The sequence below is a fragment of the Entelurus aequoreus genome, linkage group LG13, assembly GCF_033978785.1.
Source record: "Entelurus aequoreus isolate RoL-2023_Sb linkage group LG13, RoL_Eaeq_v1.1, whole genome shotgun sequence".
Taxonomy (NCBI): Eukaryota; Metazoa; Chordata; class Actinopteri; order Syngnathiformes; family Syngnathidae; genus Entelurus; species Entelurus aequoreus.
In genome coordinates this window covers 52,099,891-52,120,396 of record NC_084743.1, presented here as the reverse complement: position 1 = coordinate 52,120,396, position 20,506 = coordinate 52,099,891, and the positions used below count along the sequence as shown (strand labels likewise).

Below are 20,506 nucleotides of genomic sequence, written 5' to 3'. Positions count from 1 at the left end.
CTAAAAGAGTCAGCATACCAGAATGTTAAAGTTTAGCATGTTAACAGTTAGCTTGTGTCAAGTATTAGGTCATATGACTAAGATGCTCGGCTATAAAATTTGCTAAAAAAAAAAAAAAGTTAGCACGTTAATGTTTGCGTTTTGTTAGCATGCTAACAGTTAGCAAATATCAAGTACCATGGTATATGACTCTGAGGTGTCCGGGTGTGAAATTATCTAAAATAGTCAGCAGATCAGAATGTTAACGTTAGCATGCTAACAGTTAGCTTGTGTCAAGTATTAGGTCATATGACTAAGAGGCTCGGCTATGAAATTTGCTAAAAAAATAAATTAGCATGTTAATGTTAGTGTTTTGTTAGCATGCTAACAGTTAGCTTGTGTCAAGTATTAGGTCATGTGACTGAGGTGCTCGGCTATGAAATTTGCTAAAAAAAAGTTAGCATGTTAATGTTAGCGTTTTGTTAGCATGCTAACAGTTAGCTTGTGTCAAGTTTTAGGTCATATGACTGAAGTGCTCGGCTGTAAAATTTGCTAAAAAAAATAAAAAATTAGCATGTTAATGTTTGTGTTTTATCAGCATTCTAACAGTTAGCATGTATCAAGCACCATGGTATATGACTTAGGTGTCCGGGTGTTAAATGATCTAAAAGAGTCAGCATGCCAGAATGCTAACGTTAGCATGCTAACAGTTAGCTTGTGTCAAGTGGTCATATGAGTAAAGTGCTCGGCTATAAAATTTGCTAAAAAAGTTAACATGTTAATGTTAGCGTTTTGTTAGCATGCTAACAGTTAGCATGGGTCAAGTACCAAGTTATACAAGTCTGAGGCGAAATTGGCCAAAAAAGTTAGCATGCGAGTGTTAGTAATTATGCCTAAGCCAATCAGTGGACACGATACCAAAGAGCACAGTCTGTTTGTTTTGGTCTCATCTAGTGGCCAATACTACTCTATTATTGATATTTTCAGTTCATTTAGCCATTTTTATGCTGGGAATTACTTAATTTGGGGCACAATGACGTAGAATAGGCTTTGTTACCGATAACACAGAGCTAAGATACAGATGTTGTGTTCAGATAGGTTAGCATATATTGATTATTGTATCGGTTTTACTTTCTTTAATTGATTAAATCTATCAAAGTGATTCCCGCAGGAAAAAATTTGAACACCCCTGTACTAAAGTGTTGCCTAGCAACCAATATTGCTTAAGCCTTAAAGGCCTACTGAAACCCACTACTACCGACCACGCAGTCTGATAGTTTACATATCAATGATGAAATCTTAACATTGCAACACATGCCAATACGGCCGGGTTAACTTATAAAGTGCAATTTTAAATTTCCCGCTAAACTTCCGGTTGGAAACGTCTATGTATGATGACATATGCGCGTGACGTCACGACGGCAACGGAAGTATTCGTACCCAATGTGTCACCATACAAACTGCTCTGTTTTCATCGAACAATTCCACAGTATTCTGGACATCTGTGTTGGTGAATCTTTTGCAATTTGTTTAATGGACAATGGAGACTGCAAAGAAGAAAGTTGTAGGTGCGATTGGTGTATTAGCAGCGGACTACAGCAACACAACCAGGAGGTTGTGTTGTGTTTGAGCTGGATAGCAGACGCGCTACCGTGAGTACAGCTTTGGCTTCCAAACATTTGATCGCTTGCCCGTACGTGCGTGTCGCTATGTGCATGTCACGTACGTAACTTTGGGGAAATATATGTTTCTTGCCAACTCTGATGGCGGCCGGGGTGTCGTCGAAAGCTACAACGCCCGCCGCCGCCGCTCCGTAACTAGCTTCAATTGTTAAGCTTCGCCAAGCTGGAAATTATTAACCGTGTATTTACATGTTCATGGTTTAATAGTATTGTTGATCTTCTGTCTATCCTTCCAGTCAGGGATTTATTTATTTTGTTTCTATCTGCATTTGAGCCCGATGCTATCACGTTAGCTCCGTAGCTAAAGTGCGTCAACGATGTATTGTCGTGGAGATAAAAGTCACTGTGAATGTCAGTTTCGCGTTATCGACTCTCATTTTCAAGAGGATATAGTATCCGAGGTGGTTTAAAATACAAATCCGTGATCCACAATAGAAAAAGGAGAGTGTGTGGAATCCAATGAGCCCTTGTACCTAAGTTACGGTCAGAGCGAAAAAAGATACACCCTGCACTGCCTCTCTAGTCCTTCAATCTAACGTTTCTCATCCACACATCTTTCATCCTCACTCAAATTAATGGGGTAATCATCGCTTTCTCGGTCCGAATCTCTCTCGCTCCATTGTAAACAATGGGGAATTGTGAGGAGTCCTTCCTCCTGTGACGTCACGCTACTTCCGGTATAGGCAAGGCTTTTTTTATCAGCGACCAAAAGTTGCGAACTTTATCGTCGTTGTTCTATACTAAATCCTTTCAGCAAAAATATGGCAATATCGCGAAATGATCAAGTATGACACCTAGAATGGATCTGCTATCCCCGTTTAAATAAAAAAAATTCATTCCTGTAGGCCTTTAAACTACGTTCCTAAAACCAGTAGTAGGGTAGAATAAGGACATTGAAAGGCGACATTAGGGAAATGTATTTGTTTGTGTACGCCCATGCCAGACTAACAGATGGCAGCCAATTTGTTTGTTTTTCTGTCCCGTTTTATTTATTTATTTATTTTTTTGCCTCGTCTTCACATGGGAGGCACAACACTGCCAGATTGTTTTGAGATGGGGCGGATCTGTGTGTGCGTGTGTGTGTGTGTGTGTGTGTGTGTGTGTGTGTTCTGGCAATGCTTACTTAATGGGGACATCGCTCTGTTTACACCAGTGGTTCTTAACCTTGTTGGAGGTACCGAACCCCACCAGTTTCATATGCGCATTCACCGAACCCTTCTTTAGTGAAAAATAAAAAAAACATTTTTTTTCAAATTCAAGACAAAGTTATATGTTTTTGGTAACATATTCTAAGTAACGAAGACTTAATTTAGAGTTATTTGGTTAGGGTTAGGGTTAGAGGGTTAGGGCCAGGGTTAGAATAAGGCCATGCCGAATAAGGCATAAATAAGTACTTAATAATGACTAGTTAAGAGCCAATGTGTTACTAATTTGCATGTTAATAAGCAACTAATTAATGGTGAATATGTTCCCCATACTAAAGGGTTACCATGTTTTTTACTGGTGCACAAAATGAACCGTGCATGAACATCACCTTGTTCAAAGAACAAAACCAACACTGTGCATAAACTCACAACAAATGACACACCTGCAAATCAGTGTGACTTCTGCTGTTGCCGTATCCGTAATACGCCGATAGGGAGAAGTTTTTATTTACACGATGAGTCGGGTATGTCTTGACCTCCGCCGAACCCCTGAGCCCGACTCACCGAACCCCTAGTGTTCGATCGAACCCAGGTTAAGAACCACTGGTTTACACAGTCACCTTTAGGGGATCTCTGACGGTATGGGGACAAAAAAAACAGGTCCCCTAAAGGGAAACCTTTTTAAATGATAGTCAGATCCATTCTGAAGATGCGTAAGTGATGAGTAATGAGTTTGTATTTTATTTCTGGGATGAGAATCAGCACCTCCAAGTCCGAGTCCATGGTTCTCGCCCGGAAAAGGGTGGAGTGCCATCCCCGGGTTGGGAAGGAGACCCTGCCCCAAGTGTAGGAGTTCAAGTACCTCGGAGTCTTCTTCACGAGCGAGGCAAGAGTGGATCGTGAGATCGACAGGCGGATCGGTGCGGCGTCTTCAGTAATGCGGACGCTGTATCGATCCGTTGTGGTGAAGAAAGAGCTGAGCCGGAAGGCAAAGCTCTCAATTTGCCGGTCGATCTACGTTCCCATCCTCACCTATGGTCATGAGCTTTGGGTTATGACCAAAAGGACAAGATCACGGGTACAAGCGGCCGAAATGAGTTTCCTCCGCCAGGTGGCAGGGTTCTACCTTAGAGATAGGGTGAGAAGATCTGCCATCCGGGGGGAGCTCAAAGTAAAGCCGCTGCTCCTCCACATCAAAAGGAGCCAGATGAGGTGGTTCGGGCATCTGGTCAGGATGCCACCCGAGCGCCTCCCTAGGGAGGTGTTTAGGGTACGTCCAACCGGTAGGAGGCCACGGGGAAGACCCAGGACGCGCCCCGGGATCCCCCGGGAGGAGCTGGACGAAGTGGGTTGGGAGAGGGAAGTCTGGGCTTCCCTGCTTAGGCTGCTGCCCCTGCAAACCGACCTCGGATAAGCGGAAGAAGATGGATGGATGGATGGGTAAGATAATGCTTTATTGATCCCACATCAGGGAAATTTGGGTTACCTTGTTTACGTGTTTCAAATATTGGTAAAAGAGAACATTTATTTTCTTGAAAAGTGAAACATTTGTTATCCTGGCATTAATAGTACTGTGATTCTGTATGGTATCCATTCTTAGTTAAAACTAATATATTTTTCCAATTCCAGTGTTCCTTAGGATGACATTTTCATACAGCATGATTATAAAACATTATTACCTTAAAGTATGATTCACATTCAGAATTGTCCATCCTTCTATATATGGTAGTTGGAGTTGCAGACAACTTCCATCCATCCATCCATTTTCTACCGCTTATTCCCTTCGGGGTCGCGGGGGGCGCTGGAGCCTATCTCAGCTACAATCGGGCGGAAGGCGGGGTACACCCTGGACAAGTCGCCACCTCATCGCAGGGCCAACACAGATAGACAGACAACATTCACACTCAAATTCACACACTAGGGCCAATTTAGTGTTGCCAATCAACCTATCCCCAGGTGCATGTCTTTGGAGGTGGAAGGAAGCTGGAGTACCCGGAGGGAACCCACGCAGTCACGGGGAGAACATGCAAACTCCACAAAGAAAGATCCCGAGGCCGGGATTGAACTCACGACTACTCAGGACCTTCGTATTGTGAGGCAGACGCACTAACCCCTCTGCCACCGTGCTGCCCTGCAGACAACTTCATTACTGCTAAATAGCAGTTTTCAGTAATGTCACAGAAGATGCAGGATTTGCTTTAACATTTAAAAGTGGTGAAACTTCCTATAAGAGGACAGCTGTAGTGCTGTATTCTGAGGATCATGTCATATTTAATTTGAGCTTTTTTTTTTCTTTTTTTTAAATGGTCCTCAGTAGTCATGTACAAATTTGTGTGAATTATGCAAAATTCTTTAAATTTGGTCCTCATGAACCATATTAACTCTTTTTCCCCAGGGTCCCCAGTAAGAATGATCGGCACATTACTTCATCAATCCAGAGATTTAAAGACGTATATGAGCTAACTGGGCAGTGGCCATTTTACCAAATTTGTTTTTATGCCTCCACAACCTGTAGAAAGGGTGGTCCCCACAAGTGATGAGCAAAAACTTGGTCCCCATTCCAAATGATAACCAGTATGTGTGTGTGCTGTAGTCACTCATTACTATATACGGTCACGTGACTCCTTGGCTTATTTGCTGCACTATGACAGGATTTGGCCCAGTGTGCCTCTGCCTGTCTCACTTCTGGATCGTGTCGGGTTCACAGATGCTGTGCTGGCTGCAGCCGGGCAGGCACACTGGAGCACGATGGCATGCTCCAGATGTCAGCTGCAGCCAGCTGAGTTCAACTACAACACACGACCACTAACTGTTAGCACGTCATGCATGTCAAACATCCACCCACTTTTTTTTTTTGGGTCATGGCTCATCAGCTGCAGATGCAAGGCGGTTTATTCCATCTCGTTTTACAGTTTTTGCAATAAAACTTGCTTTTGCAAAACGGAAGATAATTGCCGACATGAGTCCGAATCTTCCAGAAAGCATTCCACTCGTTGGCTGATCTATTTATTGCAACAGCTGCATCAATAATTCAGCAAAGATAATGCTCAGTAAGGTACTAATTGAACATTATAATGAATGAATTTAGTGGTGGAGGAAAATATTGCTTCCTATTGAGAGCTGTTCCTATTTTGTTTAGAAAGGGTCCAAATATTAGACACAGCTACCAATAATAATAATCAGCATATTGGTGTATAAATACCTCTGTCAATTTTTTTTTTTTTTTTTTTTTGGTAACACTTTAGTATGGGGAACATATTCAAAGTAACCAATACCTAATTTAGAGTTATTTGGACACTAGGGGAACATGTAAGGATTAGGGTTAGGGCTGTGAATCTTTGGGTGTCCCACGATTCGATTCAATATCGATTCTTTGGGTCACGATTCGATTCAAAATCGATTTTTTTTTTCAATTCAACACGATTCTCGATTCAAAAACGATTTTTTTCCCGATTCAAAAGGATTCTCTATTAATTCAATACATAGGATTTCAGCAGGATCTACCCCAGTCTGTTGACATGCAAGCAGAGTAGTAGATTTTTGTAAAAAGCTTTTATAATTGTAAAGGACACTGTTTTATCAACTGATTGCAATAATGTACATTTGTTTTAACTATTAAATGAACCAAAAATATGACTTATTTTATCTTTGTGAAAATATTGGACACAGTGTGTTGTCAAGCTTATGAGATGTGATGCAAGTGTAAGCCACTGTGACACTATTGTTCTTTTTTAAAATTTTTTAAATAAATGTCTAATGATGATGTCAATGAGGGATTTTTAATCACTGCTATGTTGAAATTGTAACTAATATTGATACTGTTTTTGATAATATTCATTTTTGTTTCACTATATGGTTTGTTCTGTGTCGTGTTTGTGTCTCCTCTCAATTGCTCTGTTTATTGCAGTTCTGAGTGTTGCTGGGTCAGGTTTGGTTTTGGAATTGGATTGCATTGTTATGGTATTGCTGTGTATTGTTTTGTTGGATTGATTAATTAAAAAAAATAAAATAAAAAAATAAATAAATCTATTTTTTAAAAATGAAAATCGATTCTGAATCCCACAACGTGAGAATCGCGATTCGAATTCGAATCGATTTTTTCCCACACCCCTACTAATAATCAATAATTCTGAGGTTATTGAGAGAAGACTCTTAGTTAATGGCTTACTGGTTGTATAATAAGGCCATGCAGAATAAGGTATTGATAAGTACCTAAAAATGACTAATTAAGAGCCAATATGTTACTAATTTGCATGTTAATAAGCAACTAATTAATGGTGAATATGTTCCCCATACTAAAGTGTTACCATTTTTTGTTGTTGTTGCAAGATGGCGCTGCTGGTGGCAGGAGCTCTGTGCTCTTGTGTCATCATTTTGTGTTCCCGGTGTTTCCCTCTTGTTTGCATGTTTTCATGTTTTTTTTGTCTTTTGGTTCGGGACCCTTTGGGACTGTGTGACAAGGGGTCGCACTTTTGTGACTTCTGCGGTGCTTTTTTGTGAACTTCTGGATCTGCATCCCGGGAGCCTTTTGGCCATGGAGACCAGATGCCGGGTCTCTACCACACCAGAGTCCGTTTGGAGAGACTGGAAGAGATGCGGATGAAGAGACAGGGCTGCGGAGCTGGCGCTGGGCGCCGGGACGGACGAGCTTCACAGTGTCTTGGCTGAATGAGCGTGTATCGGACACCTCGGTCTCCTTAGACCATACCTGGGCAAATTAAGGCCCGGGGGCCACATGTGGCCCGTTGAGCTTTTCAATCTGGCCCGCCGGACATTCCCAAATAATTTGTTTAGATCTTTAAGATGGAAAGTGTAGCTGCCATTATGATGTGCAGTGATGTTTTCTAATGACCGTAAGTCTTCAACTATACAAAGTATTTCAATGGTTGGAATCTGCGCTTATGGATGCTATACCAGTTACTATGGTCATCTAATTAGTTACAATGGTAATCTAATTAGTTACTATGGTCATCTAATTAGTTACTATGGTCATCTACGTCACAGCAGCTCAGACGAGGCACCAAGCAGTGTGGGTGGGGAGCGTTTCCACAGACGCGGAAGGAGATTTTCACAACAAAGTTCTAAAGCTTAGTGATGTATAGAATAGAATAGAATAGAATAGAATAGAAAGTACTTTATTGATCCCTGGGGGAAATTCAGCAAATATCACATATATCAGATTGTAGGTGGGTTTATTTTGTACCCTTCGCATTCATATTTCACTGTTTGTTGCGTTTCACTTGATTGTAAAATATGTCGATCGAAAGTGGGATGTGACGTTTATATTTTGTCAATATTCAGTGTTTTATCGTTCATAGAAAAATGTAAAAATTCCATTACGGTTTTTAAGGCGGTCTGTCATAACGTTTTTAGCATTCAATCAGACATTATTGTGAGGTTTTGTATTAGTGTTCCTAAAAATAGATATACCGGCCCCCAGACACATTTTTTTCTCTAAATGTGGCCCCTGAGTCAAAATAATTGCCCAGGCCTGCCTTAGACGCATCCTCGCTCATCCATGCGGACTGGACACTGGCAGAGAGTTAGTGGGCGGCCAAGGGTGGATTCGGCTCTATTGGTTGCTTTGTTGGGTCTGCTTCTTTCTCTGGCCATGCTCCCCGCACCCCAGCAGACGATGGCGTGGAACACCGCAGAGACCACCACAGTGTGTATGTTTTGTTGTTGTTTTTACTTTTGTAGCTGTATGTAGAAACGGTTGGTTGCATCAGCTCTGCTCTTTTAATGTCTTTAATGTCCTTTGTGTTCTTTGATGTTTCCCTCTTACACACATGCTTATGTGTGCTATGGCTATGAGGTTTTTTTTCCCTTGGTCTCAGTCTGGACCCCCTCTCCAGGGGCCCAGGCTTAGGCTGAATATGTTTTTTCTCAGTGGACTTACGTATTTTCCGGACTATAAGGCGCACTTAAAACCCTTTTTTTCTCTCAAAACTCGACAGTGTGCCTTTTAACCTGGTGTGCCTAATGTAAGGAATACGTTTGGTTGAGCTTACCCACCTCAAAGCTATTTTATTTGGTACATGGTGTAATGATAAGTGTGACCAGTAGATGGCAGTCAAACATAAGAGATAAGTGTAGGCTGCACTTATCAATATGACTCAAGTAAACAACACCAACATTGTATATTTTCCATTGAAAATATACATTACACACGGCTCTCAAAAATCTATCAACATGTTTTAGTGCGACTGGTAAGCTATGAAGCCGCACCGCTTCAACATATAAGTATTATTATGGTGTGTGTATAAGGTAAGACATATTATCTGGCGTTTTGTTTTGCAATATTATGCAAAAGCAACTTTTCTTACCTTCTGGTACCTGCTGATCTGTAATTGGGATCTGCATAAATCCTGAAAAATGTTGCGCATCCGCGTTTGTAGTCCGTACCGACTCCGGTACGCTTCTTCTTTTTGTCTATCTTCTTGTTATGGAACATTCATCCTCCGCTGTTGCCATTTCTAATATAAAGTAGTGTAAAGTTCTTATATCTGTCAGTAAACTCGCCATGAAAGCGCTAAAACATACCGGTGTAGTGAGTTTACATTATTCACCCAAGGAACTTTAGTTATTAGAGAGTTTTGGTCGGACGGTTTTTCACGGAACACATTTCCTGTGCTGTTGTTTCCGGATGAGGAGATGCTGCTCCGTTATTGATTTAAGTAAAGTCTGAATTTAATTAAAACAGTTAGCTCCATCTTGTAACACTTCTTCCACTCCCGTCCTTGCACGCTACACCGCTACAACAAAGATGACGGGGAGAAGACGCTGTCGAAGGAGAGTCACGTAAATAAGACCGCCAACAAAACGGTGCATCCGGAAGCAACTGTCAGAAAGCGGCTTGAAGATGATCTGTAAAACATAATCTATGCAACATTTTGACCAAAGAACCACCATTACATGTTATGTAGACCACAAGGAAGTGTTTTCAATTTAGAAAAAAATAAAATAATAATATGACTTCTTTATTGCGCCCTATATATGCGCCTTATACTGTATATGAAAAAAGATCAAAAATAGACCAGTGCGCCTTATAATCCGGTGCACCCTACGGTCCGTATACAATATCTCCTGTGTGCTGCTTCTGTGTCAAACACACCATCAGCAGCTTCTCCATATCTTATTGAATTAATTTCCGCCGTTTAGATATAATTTTAACATTCTTGGCTGGCTTTAGACTCTTTCTGCTTCAGTATGGTGCAGACTAGCAGTGATACGCTTGAATTGCTTCACCTCTACATGCTCGGTCATATTTTTTTAAATATTTAATTCTTTAATTCAATCAATATCCTTTGCTTCTTCTTAGCACTGTCCTTCACACTCACTTTGTTACCACGGTTGGAAAAACAAGCATAAGCTAATCCTATTGAGTATTTTTGTCGGATCCCAAGGGGTTGGCTGTGACATTCCTTACGCCAACTAGAGAGGCTCGTAACCCAAATTTGGGCTCGCAACCTTAAGCGTGACAATTGGCCGAGAGACTCAGAAAAAACGTCGAATCCCGCGAGGTACCACTGTACAGTATTTACAATGTGACATGAAAAACACAAAAAGTGCTCTCACCTCAGTCGTCTTACTCCAGAGAAGTGTGAAGTATATTGTCAATTAGATTTATATAGCGCTTTTCTCTAGAGACTCGAGGCATTTTAAATAGTGAAACCCATTATCTAAGTTACATTTAAACCAGAGTGGGTGGCACTGGGAGCAGGTGGGTAAAGTATTTTGCTCAAGGACACAACGGCAGTGTCTAGGATGGCGGAAGCGGGGATGAATGAATGAAATAAGTTTATTTCGGTCATATAATCAACCATCAACCATTAACCATTTTGTGTGACCAGTTTAAGAGTACAGATTATACATATATAACAATCATACACATTTACACAAAAAAAGAAAAGAAAAGAAAAAGAATGACTGAAAAAGGAATAGGGTGAAGCCAAGGCTTATATTTGCCTATCCTATACCTTCACTGAAAATAAGATTACCTGGAATATCAACGTTAAAAAGAAGAAGAAAAAAATCAATGGGATGAAAGTAATTGTTACTATATTTTATAATTTTCAATTATTTCACCTTTCAATGTTTTCCTGAACCTTAACAAAGAAGTACATGTCTTCAGCTCATCACTGAGCTTGTTCCACCATTTAACTCCTAAAACTGAAATACATTTGTATTTTATATTCGTTCTTGCTTTACCAATTTCAAAAATCAATATCCCCGTAAATTATAGTTTTCTCCTGTTAATTGAAATATCAATCAATCAATCAATCAATGTTTATTTATATAGCCCTAAATCACAAAAGTCTCAAAGGGCTGTACAAGCCACAACGACATCCTCGGCACAGAGCCCACACAAGGGACGTCGATGTGAATGACTATGAGAAACTTTGAGGAGGATCGCATATGTGGGTAACCCCCCCTCTAAGTACAGTCCCTAGTGGATCCAACATAACAGTGAGAGTCCAGTCCATAGTGGGGCCAGCAGGAGACCATCCCGAGCGGAAACAGGTCAGTAGCGCAGAGACGTCCCCAACCGATGCACAGGCGAGCGGTCCACCCCGGGTCCCAACTCTGGACAGCCAGCACCTCATCCATAGTCACCGGAACCGGAATAACCGGCGAGGGGGCAAAGGAGAAAAGAAAACGGCAGATCAGCGTCGCTAGTGGACAAAATGGAACGGATTTTAGCGATATTACGGAGATGAAAGAAGGCCGTTTTAGTAACACTCTTAATGTGTGACTCGAACGAGAGAGTTGGGTCGAAAATAATACCCAGATTCTTCACCGAGTCGCCTTGTGTAATTGTTTGGTTGTCAAATGTTAAGGTGGTATTATTAAATAGATGTCGGTGTTGAGCAGGACCGATAATCAGCTTTTCCGTTTTCTTAGCGTTGAGTTGCAAAAAGTTAGCGGACATCCATTGTTTAATTTCATTAAGACACGCCTCCAGCTGACTACAATCCAGCGTGTTGGTCAGCTTTAGGGGCATGTAGAGTTGAGTGTCATCAGCATAACAGTGAAAGCTAACACCGTATTTGCGTATGATGTCACCTAGCGGCAGCATGTAAATACTAAAGAGTGCAGGGCCAAGAACCGAACCCTGGGGGACTCCGCACGTTACCTTGACATAGTCAGAGGTCACATTGTTATGGGAGACACACTGCATCCTGTCAGTAAGATAAGAGTTAAACCAAGACAAGGCGAAGTCTGACATACCAATACGTGTTTTGATACGCTCTAATAAAATATTATGATCGACGGTATCGAATGCAGCGCTAAGATCAAGAAGCAGCAACATGGATGACGCATCAGAATCCATCGTTAGCAATAGATCATTAGTCATTTTTGCGAGGGCTGTCTCCGTAGAGTGATTTGCCCTGAAACCGGATTGAAAAGGTTCACAGAGATTGTTAGACGCTAAGTGTTCATTTAGCTGCTGTGCAACAATTTTTTCGAGGATTTTCGAGATAAACGGAAGGTGGGACACCGGCCGGTAGTTTACCAAGAGATCAGGATTGAGGTTAGGTCTTTTGAGTAGAGGATTAATAACCGCTTTTTTGAATGCTAGGGGAACAGTGCCAGAGGAAAGTGATAAGTTTATAATATTTAGCACTGATGGACCTAATAATACAAAAAGCTCCTTGATAAGTTTCCCAGGAAGTGGGTCAAGTAAACATGTTGTTTGTTTTGTCCCATTTACACATCTTAACAATTCCTCTAATGTTATTTCATCAAAGAGAGAGAAACTATTTTGGAGGGCGGTATCTGTCGTATATACAGTCGTATCTGTGTTAATAGAACCCAGTTGTAGCTGGGATGCATTGTCTTTAATCTATTTTCTATTGACTTCAAATTTCCTATTAAAGAAATACATAAAGTCATCTGCCGAGTGGGTGGAGCTACTGGGTGGAGTCCCTTGTTGGGTTAGCGATGCTACTGTACTAAACAAAAATTTAGGATCATTTTTGTTGATGTGGATGAGATTTGAGTAATATTTAGCTGTAGCTAAGGTAAGCATGCGTTTATAAGTTATTAAACTATCACTCCATCTTTTTGAACGTCTCTTCTGGATGCACCGTTTTGTGGGCGGTTTAATTACGTGCCTCCACTTCAACAGCGTCTTCTCCTCGTCATCTTGGTTGTACCGGTAGTTTTTAGCGCTTGCATGGCTAGTCTACTGACAGATAAAAGTTAGAACTTTACACTATTTTGTATTAGAAATGGCAACAGCGGAGGAGGATGCCCCACAACAGCAGGATAGAGAAAGAGAAGGAGCTTATTGACTACGGTGTGGACTACAATGGCGGACTTTTCAGGACTTTTGCAGATCCCAATTACACATCGGCAGGTAACAATAGGAAAGAAAAGTTGGATTTGCATAATACTGTGAAACAAAACACTAGGTAATATGTCTCCTAATAGGTGCCATAATAATACCCGTATGTTGAAGTACAGTATGTCTGACTAGGGTAGTGTAATACTCCGTGTTCCATCACCAAAGTTGTACCAAAACATTTTGACAGATTTGTGTGAAACCATGTACCATGTACCAAATAAAATTGCTTCGACGTCGGTAAGTACAACCAGAATTAACATGTACATTAGGAGCACCGGGTTATAAGGCGCACTGTCTATTTTTAAGAAAAGGAAAGTATTATATTTGTCATATAGTCTGAAAAATACGGTATGTGTTTTCTTCTCTTCGTTCTTTTTTTGTGTGTAAAGCACTTTTGTGTTTGCCACTTGCCTCTGTGTGAAAAGTGCAATATAAATAAAATTTGATTCGATTTGAACTGTGAGCAAGTTGCAATCAGCCAAAAATTTGTAGAGTACGCTGTTAAAGAATATACAGTATATTTGAAGCACAATGTGTTGAGGGGCAACAAGTCGCAATCCGATACCAAAATTGTATGCAAATATCGATATTGTGATCGATCTGCAACGATCTGCAACGATCTACAACGCATGTAAATGTATCAGGTTCTCTGTGAAGCTCTTTGAGTGTCTGTAAAAGCGCTACATGAATCTAATCCAGTAGTCCCCAAACTACGGTAAAAAAAACAAATATAAAAATAATATCCATCCATCCATTTTCTACCGCTTATTCCCTTCAGGGTCGCGGGGGGCGCTGGAGGCTATCTCAGCGACAATCGGGTGGAAGGCGGGGTACACCCTGGACAAGTCGCCACCTCATCGCAGTAAAAACAATATATTTTTTTAAATATTATTTTTAAAATATCTGTCTTTTCTAATCCATTTTCTACCGCTTGTTACTCTCTGTGTCTCCCAGCCGCTCAGGCAAATCATATTGTCTAAAAATACATTTTCCCATCGATAACGTGACATCATCCAACTACGGCCTGTGGGTCAGATCCGGCCGACCAGCGTCCAAAATCCGGCCGGCGGAAAGTCCCAAGTTAAAAAAAATCTAAATTTAAAAAATAATTAATTATTACATATATTTTTTTATTATTATTTTTTGAAAAACTGTCCTTTCTAATCCATTTTCTACCACTTGTTACTCTTGGTGTCTCCTAGCCGCTCAGGCAAAAATCATATAGTCTAAAAATGCATTTTCCCATCGATAACGTGCCATCATCCAAACTACAACCCGCGGGCCAGATCCGGCCCGCCAGCGTACAAAATCCGGCCAGCGGGAAGTCCCAAGTTGAAAAAAATAAAACAAGTATTGTATTTTTTTTCAATTTTCTTTTTTAAAAATCTGTCCTATCTAATCCATTTTCTACCGCTTGTTACTCTCGGTGTCTCCTAGCCGCTCAGGCAAATCATATTGTCTAAAAATGCATTTTTCCATCGATAACGTGACATCATCCAATCTACAACCCGCGGGCCAGATCCGGCCCGCCAGCGTCCAAAATCCGGCCGGCGGGAAGTCCAAAGTTAAAAAAAATTTTAAAATTTTTTTTTTTCTGTGAAAATGATTATTTAAAAAAAAAATCTGTCCTTTCTAATCCATTTTCTACCGCGTGTTACTCTCTGTGTCTCCTAGCCATTCATGCAAATCATCCATCCATCCATCCATTTTCTACCGCTTGTCCCTTTTGGGGTCGCGGGGGGTGCTGGAGCCTATCTCAGCTGCATTCGTGCGGAAGGCGGGGTACACCCTGAACAAATCGCATGCGGCCAACACAGATAGACAGACAACATTCACACTCACATTCACACACTAGGGCCAATTTAGTGTTGCCGATCAACCTATCCCCAGGTGCAAGCCGGAGTACCCGGAGGGAACCCATGCAGTCACGGGGAGAACATGCAAACTCCACACAGAAAGATCCCGAGCCCGGGATTGAACTCAAGACTACTCTGGACCTTCGTATTGTGAGGCACATGCACTAACCCCTGTTCCATCGTGCTGCCCCTCATGCAAATCATATTGTCTAAAAATACATTTTCCCATCGATAATGTGACATCATCGTGCTCAGAATATATATATATATATATATATATATATATATATATATATATATATATATATATATATATATATATATATATATATATATATATATATATATATATATATATATATATATATATATATATATATATATATATATATATATATATATATATATACATATATATGTATATATATACAGTCAAGGTTTCTGTGATTTATCCATTATACAGTGCTCAATACCGGGGTAGAGTGGAATATACATTATGTCAGGAAAAAACACAGAGGCTATATCATCCCTACAAGCCTGTTTCGCAGGTTACCCTGCTCGTCAGGGGAATTTATATATTTTTTATATATTTTATAAAAAAAAACCTGTGAAACAAACAGGCTTGTAGGGATGATATAGCCTCTTTGTTTTTTCCTGACCTAACATATATATATACATATATATATATATATATATATATATATATATATATATATATATATATATATATATATATATATATATATATATATATATATATATATATATATATATATATATATATATATATATATATATATATATATATATATATATATATATATATATATATATATATATCAGTGGCGTGCTGTGAGGTTAATGTCTGGTGAGGCACTGCATCATCACAGTCAGATTTACAAACATATGAACCCTAAATAGTATCTTATTCACCATGTGATTGGCAGCAGTTAACGGGTTATGTTTAAAAGCTCATACCAGCATTCTTTACACAACTGTAGCACACAAAAAAGCACATTTAATAAAAAAAACATTATTATGGTCTTACCTTTCTTGCTGGACAGCCTTTGCGTGTGTACCACGCCGTTTGAAAAGAACGGGTCTTCTGTTCCGAAGTCAAAAACAAACCTTTTAGCTCCGGTGTTGGTATACCTTTAATTATTACCTCCTGCTTCGATTGAAAGTCCAGTTTAGAAAACTGTTTTATTTTACATATGTAATCCTCCATGTTTTTAATAAAAGTCCAGGCTAGAGGAAATAAACAATCGCTTGCAAACTTTTTTTTTTTTCTTCTGCTGCCGAGGAATGATCTCTGGGATCACTACCGCCCTCTACCACCAGGAGCCTGGATTACCGCGAGCCTCAACCAGTACGTCTTTTGCAGCAGTTTTATGAATGCTCAGCATAAGAAATACGTTACACACATACAGTTTTTGACAAAATACACTGTACATTATATACCTCAGCTAACTAAACTATGCCATAGTTTAGTTAGCTGATATAATTCATATAGGAATACAGTCTCACTGCACAGCAGCTCAGCAGTTAGCCGAGTCATTGTGCACAATCCATGTTGAGGCACAAATCAGTGACGTGCCTCAACTGGCTGCTGATCACCGCACCGTCTCTTCTCAGTATTTGAACGGCAAATGTGAAAATAAAAATAAAAATAATATAAAACTGGTGAAGTTAAATGGAAAATAACTTTAGTATAATCACTGGATACATATAACAATTTAATTATTATTTTTTTCTTTTTACATTTTTTTTCTTTCCATGACGGCAGGTGAGGCCCCGCCTCCCCTGCCTCTAGTGACGGCACGCCACTGATATATATATATATATATATATATATATATATATATATATATATATATATATATATATATATATATATATATATATATATATATATATATATATATATATATATATATATATATTAGGAATGTCCGATAATGGCTTTTTTGCCGATATCCGATATTCCAATATTGTCCAACTCTTAATTACCGATACCGATATCAACCCATACCTATATGTACAGTCGTGGAATTAACACATTATTATGCCGAATTTGGACAACCAGGCATGGTGAAGATAAGGTCCTTTTTAAAATAAATAATAAAATAAAATAAGATAAATAAATTAAAAACATTTTCTTGAATAAAAAAGAAAGTAAAACAATATAAAAACAGTTACATAGAAACTAGTAATTAATGAAAATGAGTAAAATTAACTGTTAAAGGTTAGTACTATTAGTGGACCAGCAGCACGCACAATCATGTGTGCTTACGGACTGTATCCCTTGCAGACTGTATTGATATATATTGATATATAATGTAGGAACCAGAATATTAATAACAGAAAGAAACAACCCTTTTGTGTGAATGAGTGTGAATGGGGGAGGGAGGTTTTTTGGGTTGGTGCACTAATTGTAAGTGTATCTTGTGTTTTTTATGTTGATTTAATAAAACATAAAAAATAAAAAATAAAAAACCTGATACCGATAATAAAAAAAACGATACCGATAATTTCCTATATAACTTTTTAACGCATTTATCGGCCGATAATATCGACAGGCCGATATTATCGGACATCTCTAATATATATATATATATATATATATATATATATATATATATATATATATATATATATATATATATATATATATATATATATATATATATATATATAGCCTGGACCCCGGCCAAATTTTTTTTAACCCCTGAGTCAAAAAGTTTGGGGACCCCTGATCTAATCCATTATTATTATTATTATTATTATTATTATTATTATTATTATTATTATTATTATTATTACTACTACTCATACACATTTTCTCGATTCCCTTCCTGAGTGCCTGCTCAGTGTCCTTGCACAGCCTCCGTGTGACTCTGGAATTGAGTAAACAGCCAATGTGGAGCATTAACGCGAGGAAAAATGGTGGGAATAAAACAAAATCTTTACGAGCGTGTAGTTATATGGTGTGGTTGTGTGAGATGCGTGTGTGTGTGTGTGTGTGTGTGTGTGTGTGGAGAGGTGGGTGCTTGGGGGATAAATACGGTGATGAAGAGTGAGGGAGAGGAGGGGGAGGAGCAGAGAGATGAATCCTTTCTCTAATCCTCTAGACACACGCTCGGTCTGGCTGCCTACTATAGCTCCGAGAGAGGGAGCGGGAGGCTGCAGGTGGAGGGTGCAAACGGAGAGTGGAACCAAGTGGGGAAGGAGTCAAGGATGAGGTGGGGACCCCGAAGAAGAGGTCTCTCTTGTTAGGAGGAATAGAGAGGACGAGGAGGAGGAGGAGGAGAGGAGAGGGCGGCTTCAAGCGAACTGTTGGCGGGAGAGTGATGCTTCTCTTTGCCGCTGCTTGAACCAAAACCAAGAGTGAGGAGAAGAAGAAGAAGCACTTACTCCGAAGAGAGCGAGAGAGATCTGGGAGGACATGAAGAGGACGGGAGAGAGGGACGGATCTCTTTTAATTGAGGCTCACATGAACGCGTGGACATGACCCCGGTGTGTGTGTGTGAGGAGGTCTTCTCCGGGTGATGGCTGCCTGTTGGCTCTAATCGTGGCTGCTCCTTGAAAGTCGTCCCGGGAGACAAGAACTTGTGTGACAGGAAGTGTCGGAGTGGACTCGTGGGGAAGTGGGAAAGGTGAGCACACACACTTTGGAATTGGGGGTTAAATCACCAAAATGATTCCCGGGCGCGGGCACCGCTGCTGCTCACTGCTCCCCTCACCTCCCAGGGGGTGATCAAGGGTGATGGGTCAAATGCAGAGGATCATTTCACCACACCTAGTGTGTGTGTGACAATAAAGTACTTTAACTTTAACTTTGCGTACATCATTGTTGTTGCACATTGCAGACCAGGGGTCACCAACCTTTTTGAAACCAAGAGCTACTTCTTGGGTACTGATTAATGCGAAGGGCTACCAGTTTGATACACACTTAAATAAATTGCCAGAAATAGCCAATTTTCTCAATTTACCTTTAACCCTATGTTATTATTAATAATTAATGATATTTATCTTTGTGGAAACACTGATCATCTTAATAATTTCACACAATAAATATATATAGAAACAGATAAATATCAATATGCAACACTTTGTTTTTATATTTTCTCTAAGTGCACATTTTTCAAATTTAACACTTTCAAATGATCACTTCTAAGACAGTCTTGTGAAATCACAATATCCCATTTAAACTAGATAGCCACTAACATTTTTTAACAAATCATGAATTACTTTGCACCATGTTTGTACAAATAATAACTCATGTAAAATACAAAAGTAAACTCTCAAATTTTTAAATAAATCATGTCACACTTTGAACTGGACACCAAATCTGTTATCTGTTTCTTTGTCAGTTAGTAAAGACCAAGTCTTTAAAATATTTTCTTGGATTTTCAAATTCTATTTGAATTTTGTCTCTCTAAGAATTAAAAATGTCGAGCAAAGCGAGACCAGCTTGCTAGTAAATAAATACAATTTAAAAAATAGACGCAGCTCACTGGTAAGTGCTGCTATTTGAGCTATTTTTAGAACAGGCCAGCGGGCTACTCATCTGGTCCTTACGGGCTATCTGGTGCCCGCGGGCACCGCCTTGGTGACCCCTGTTGTAGACAATGATCAGGGCATCACATCGATCGCAACTGGACTGTTAAGGCTGTCCTACACACTAAAAAATGTTGGGTTGAAAAATAACCACATTTTTAATCCAACTGCTGGTTCAGAAAAGGATGCACCCCTTATTTGAGACATTTTAACTCAACATTTTGGGTTCATTTTCTCAACCCAACTTTTGCATTTAATTATTTAACCAAAAAGTTGAGTTATGATAACTTAATGTTGGGCTACTCCCCACCAAACTATTGGGTTGGATTATTTAACCCAAAAGTTGAGTTATGCTTACTCAATGTTGGGTGATTGTAAATAATGTTAATGAGATTAATCCATAATAAAATTCCCTTCAAGAAAAAAGAAACTTTTTAATTAAAAAAAAAAAAGCCTTTTACCCAAAAATGCGTTACTCGTTGAAAAACGAGTAACGCATACCCTTATAACCCAAAAAAATGTATTGCTATTCATAAAAATAACTCCAAAATTTGACTAGCAAGTCATAAATTGGGTTATCAAAATAACCCAGTATTTTTTAGTGTGTAGAAGACTTTTTGCCTCTCTAGTGAGCAGGCTTGATCAGTTCATGATGAAAGACTGGATAGGACAGCTCAACGAGAGCTTACCTAGCTAGTCTCTGCAGACACTGATATAGCCTGTGCAGAAGAGTGGACTAGATAGGGCAGCTAATCTTTGAACATTGACTGATAAAGTCTGCTCAGAGGACTACTCTAGAAGAGACAGCTCAACTTTGTACATAGACTGATAAAACCTTCTCAGAAGACTAGACAGAATGGCAAGTTTTTGAGCACGAACCGATGAAGTCTGCTTGGAGAACTAGATTAAATGGGACAGGTAGTCTTTGAGCAT

The 20,506-nt window shown here is 39.6% G+C and overlaps 1 protein-coding gene across 1 annotated transcript in view; it reads left to right on the top strand.

Annotated features, from left to right (window-relative positions):
* The first annotated feature begins 18,233 nt into the window (after positions 1–18,233).
* The window catches only part of LOC133663480 (gap junction delta-2 protein-like), an 89,820-nt gene continuing 87,547 nt past the window's right edge, over positions 18,234–20,506 (top strand). Inside the window, exon 1 of the mRNA XM_062067970.1 lies at positions 18,234–18,669. The gene's annotated coding sequence lies outside the window, so the exon portion shown is untranslated. The remainder of the gene's footprint in view (positions 18,670–20,506) is intronic.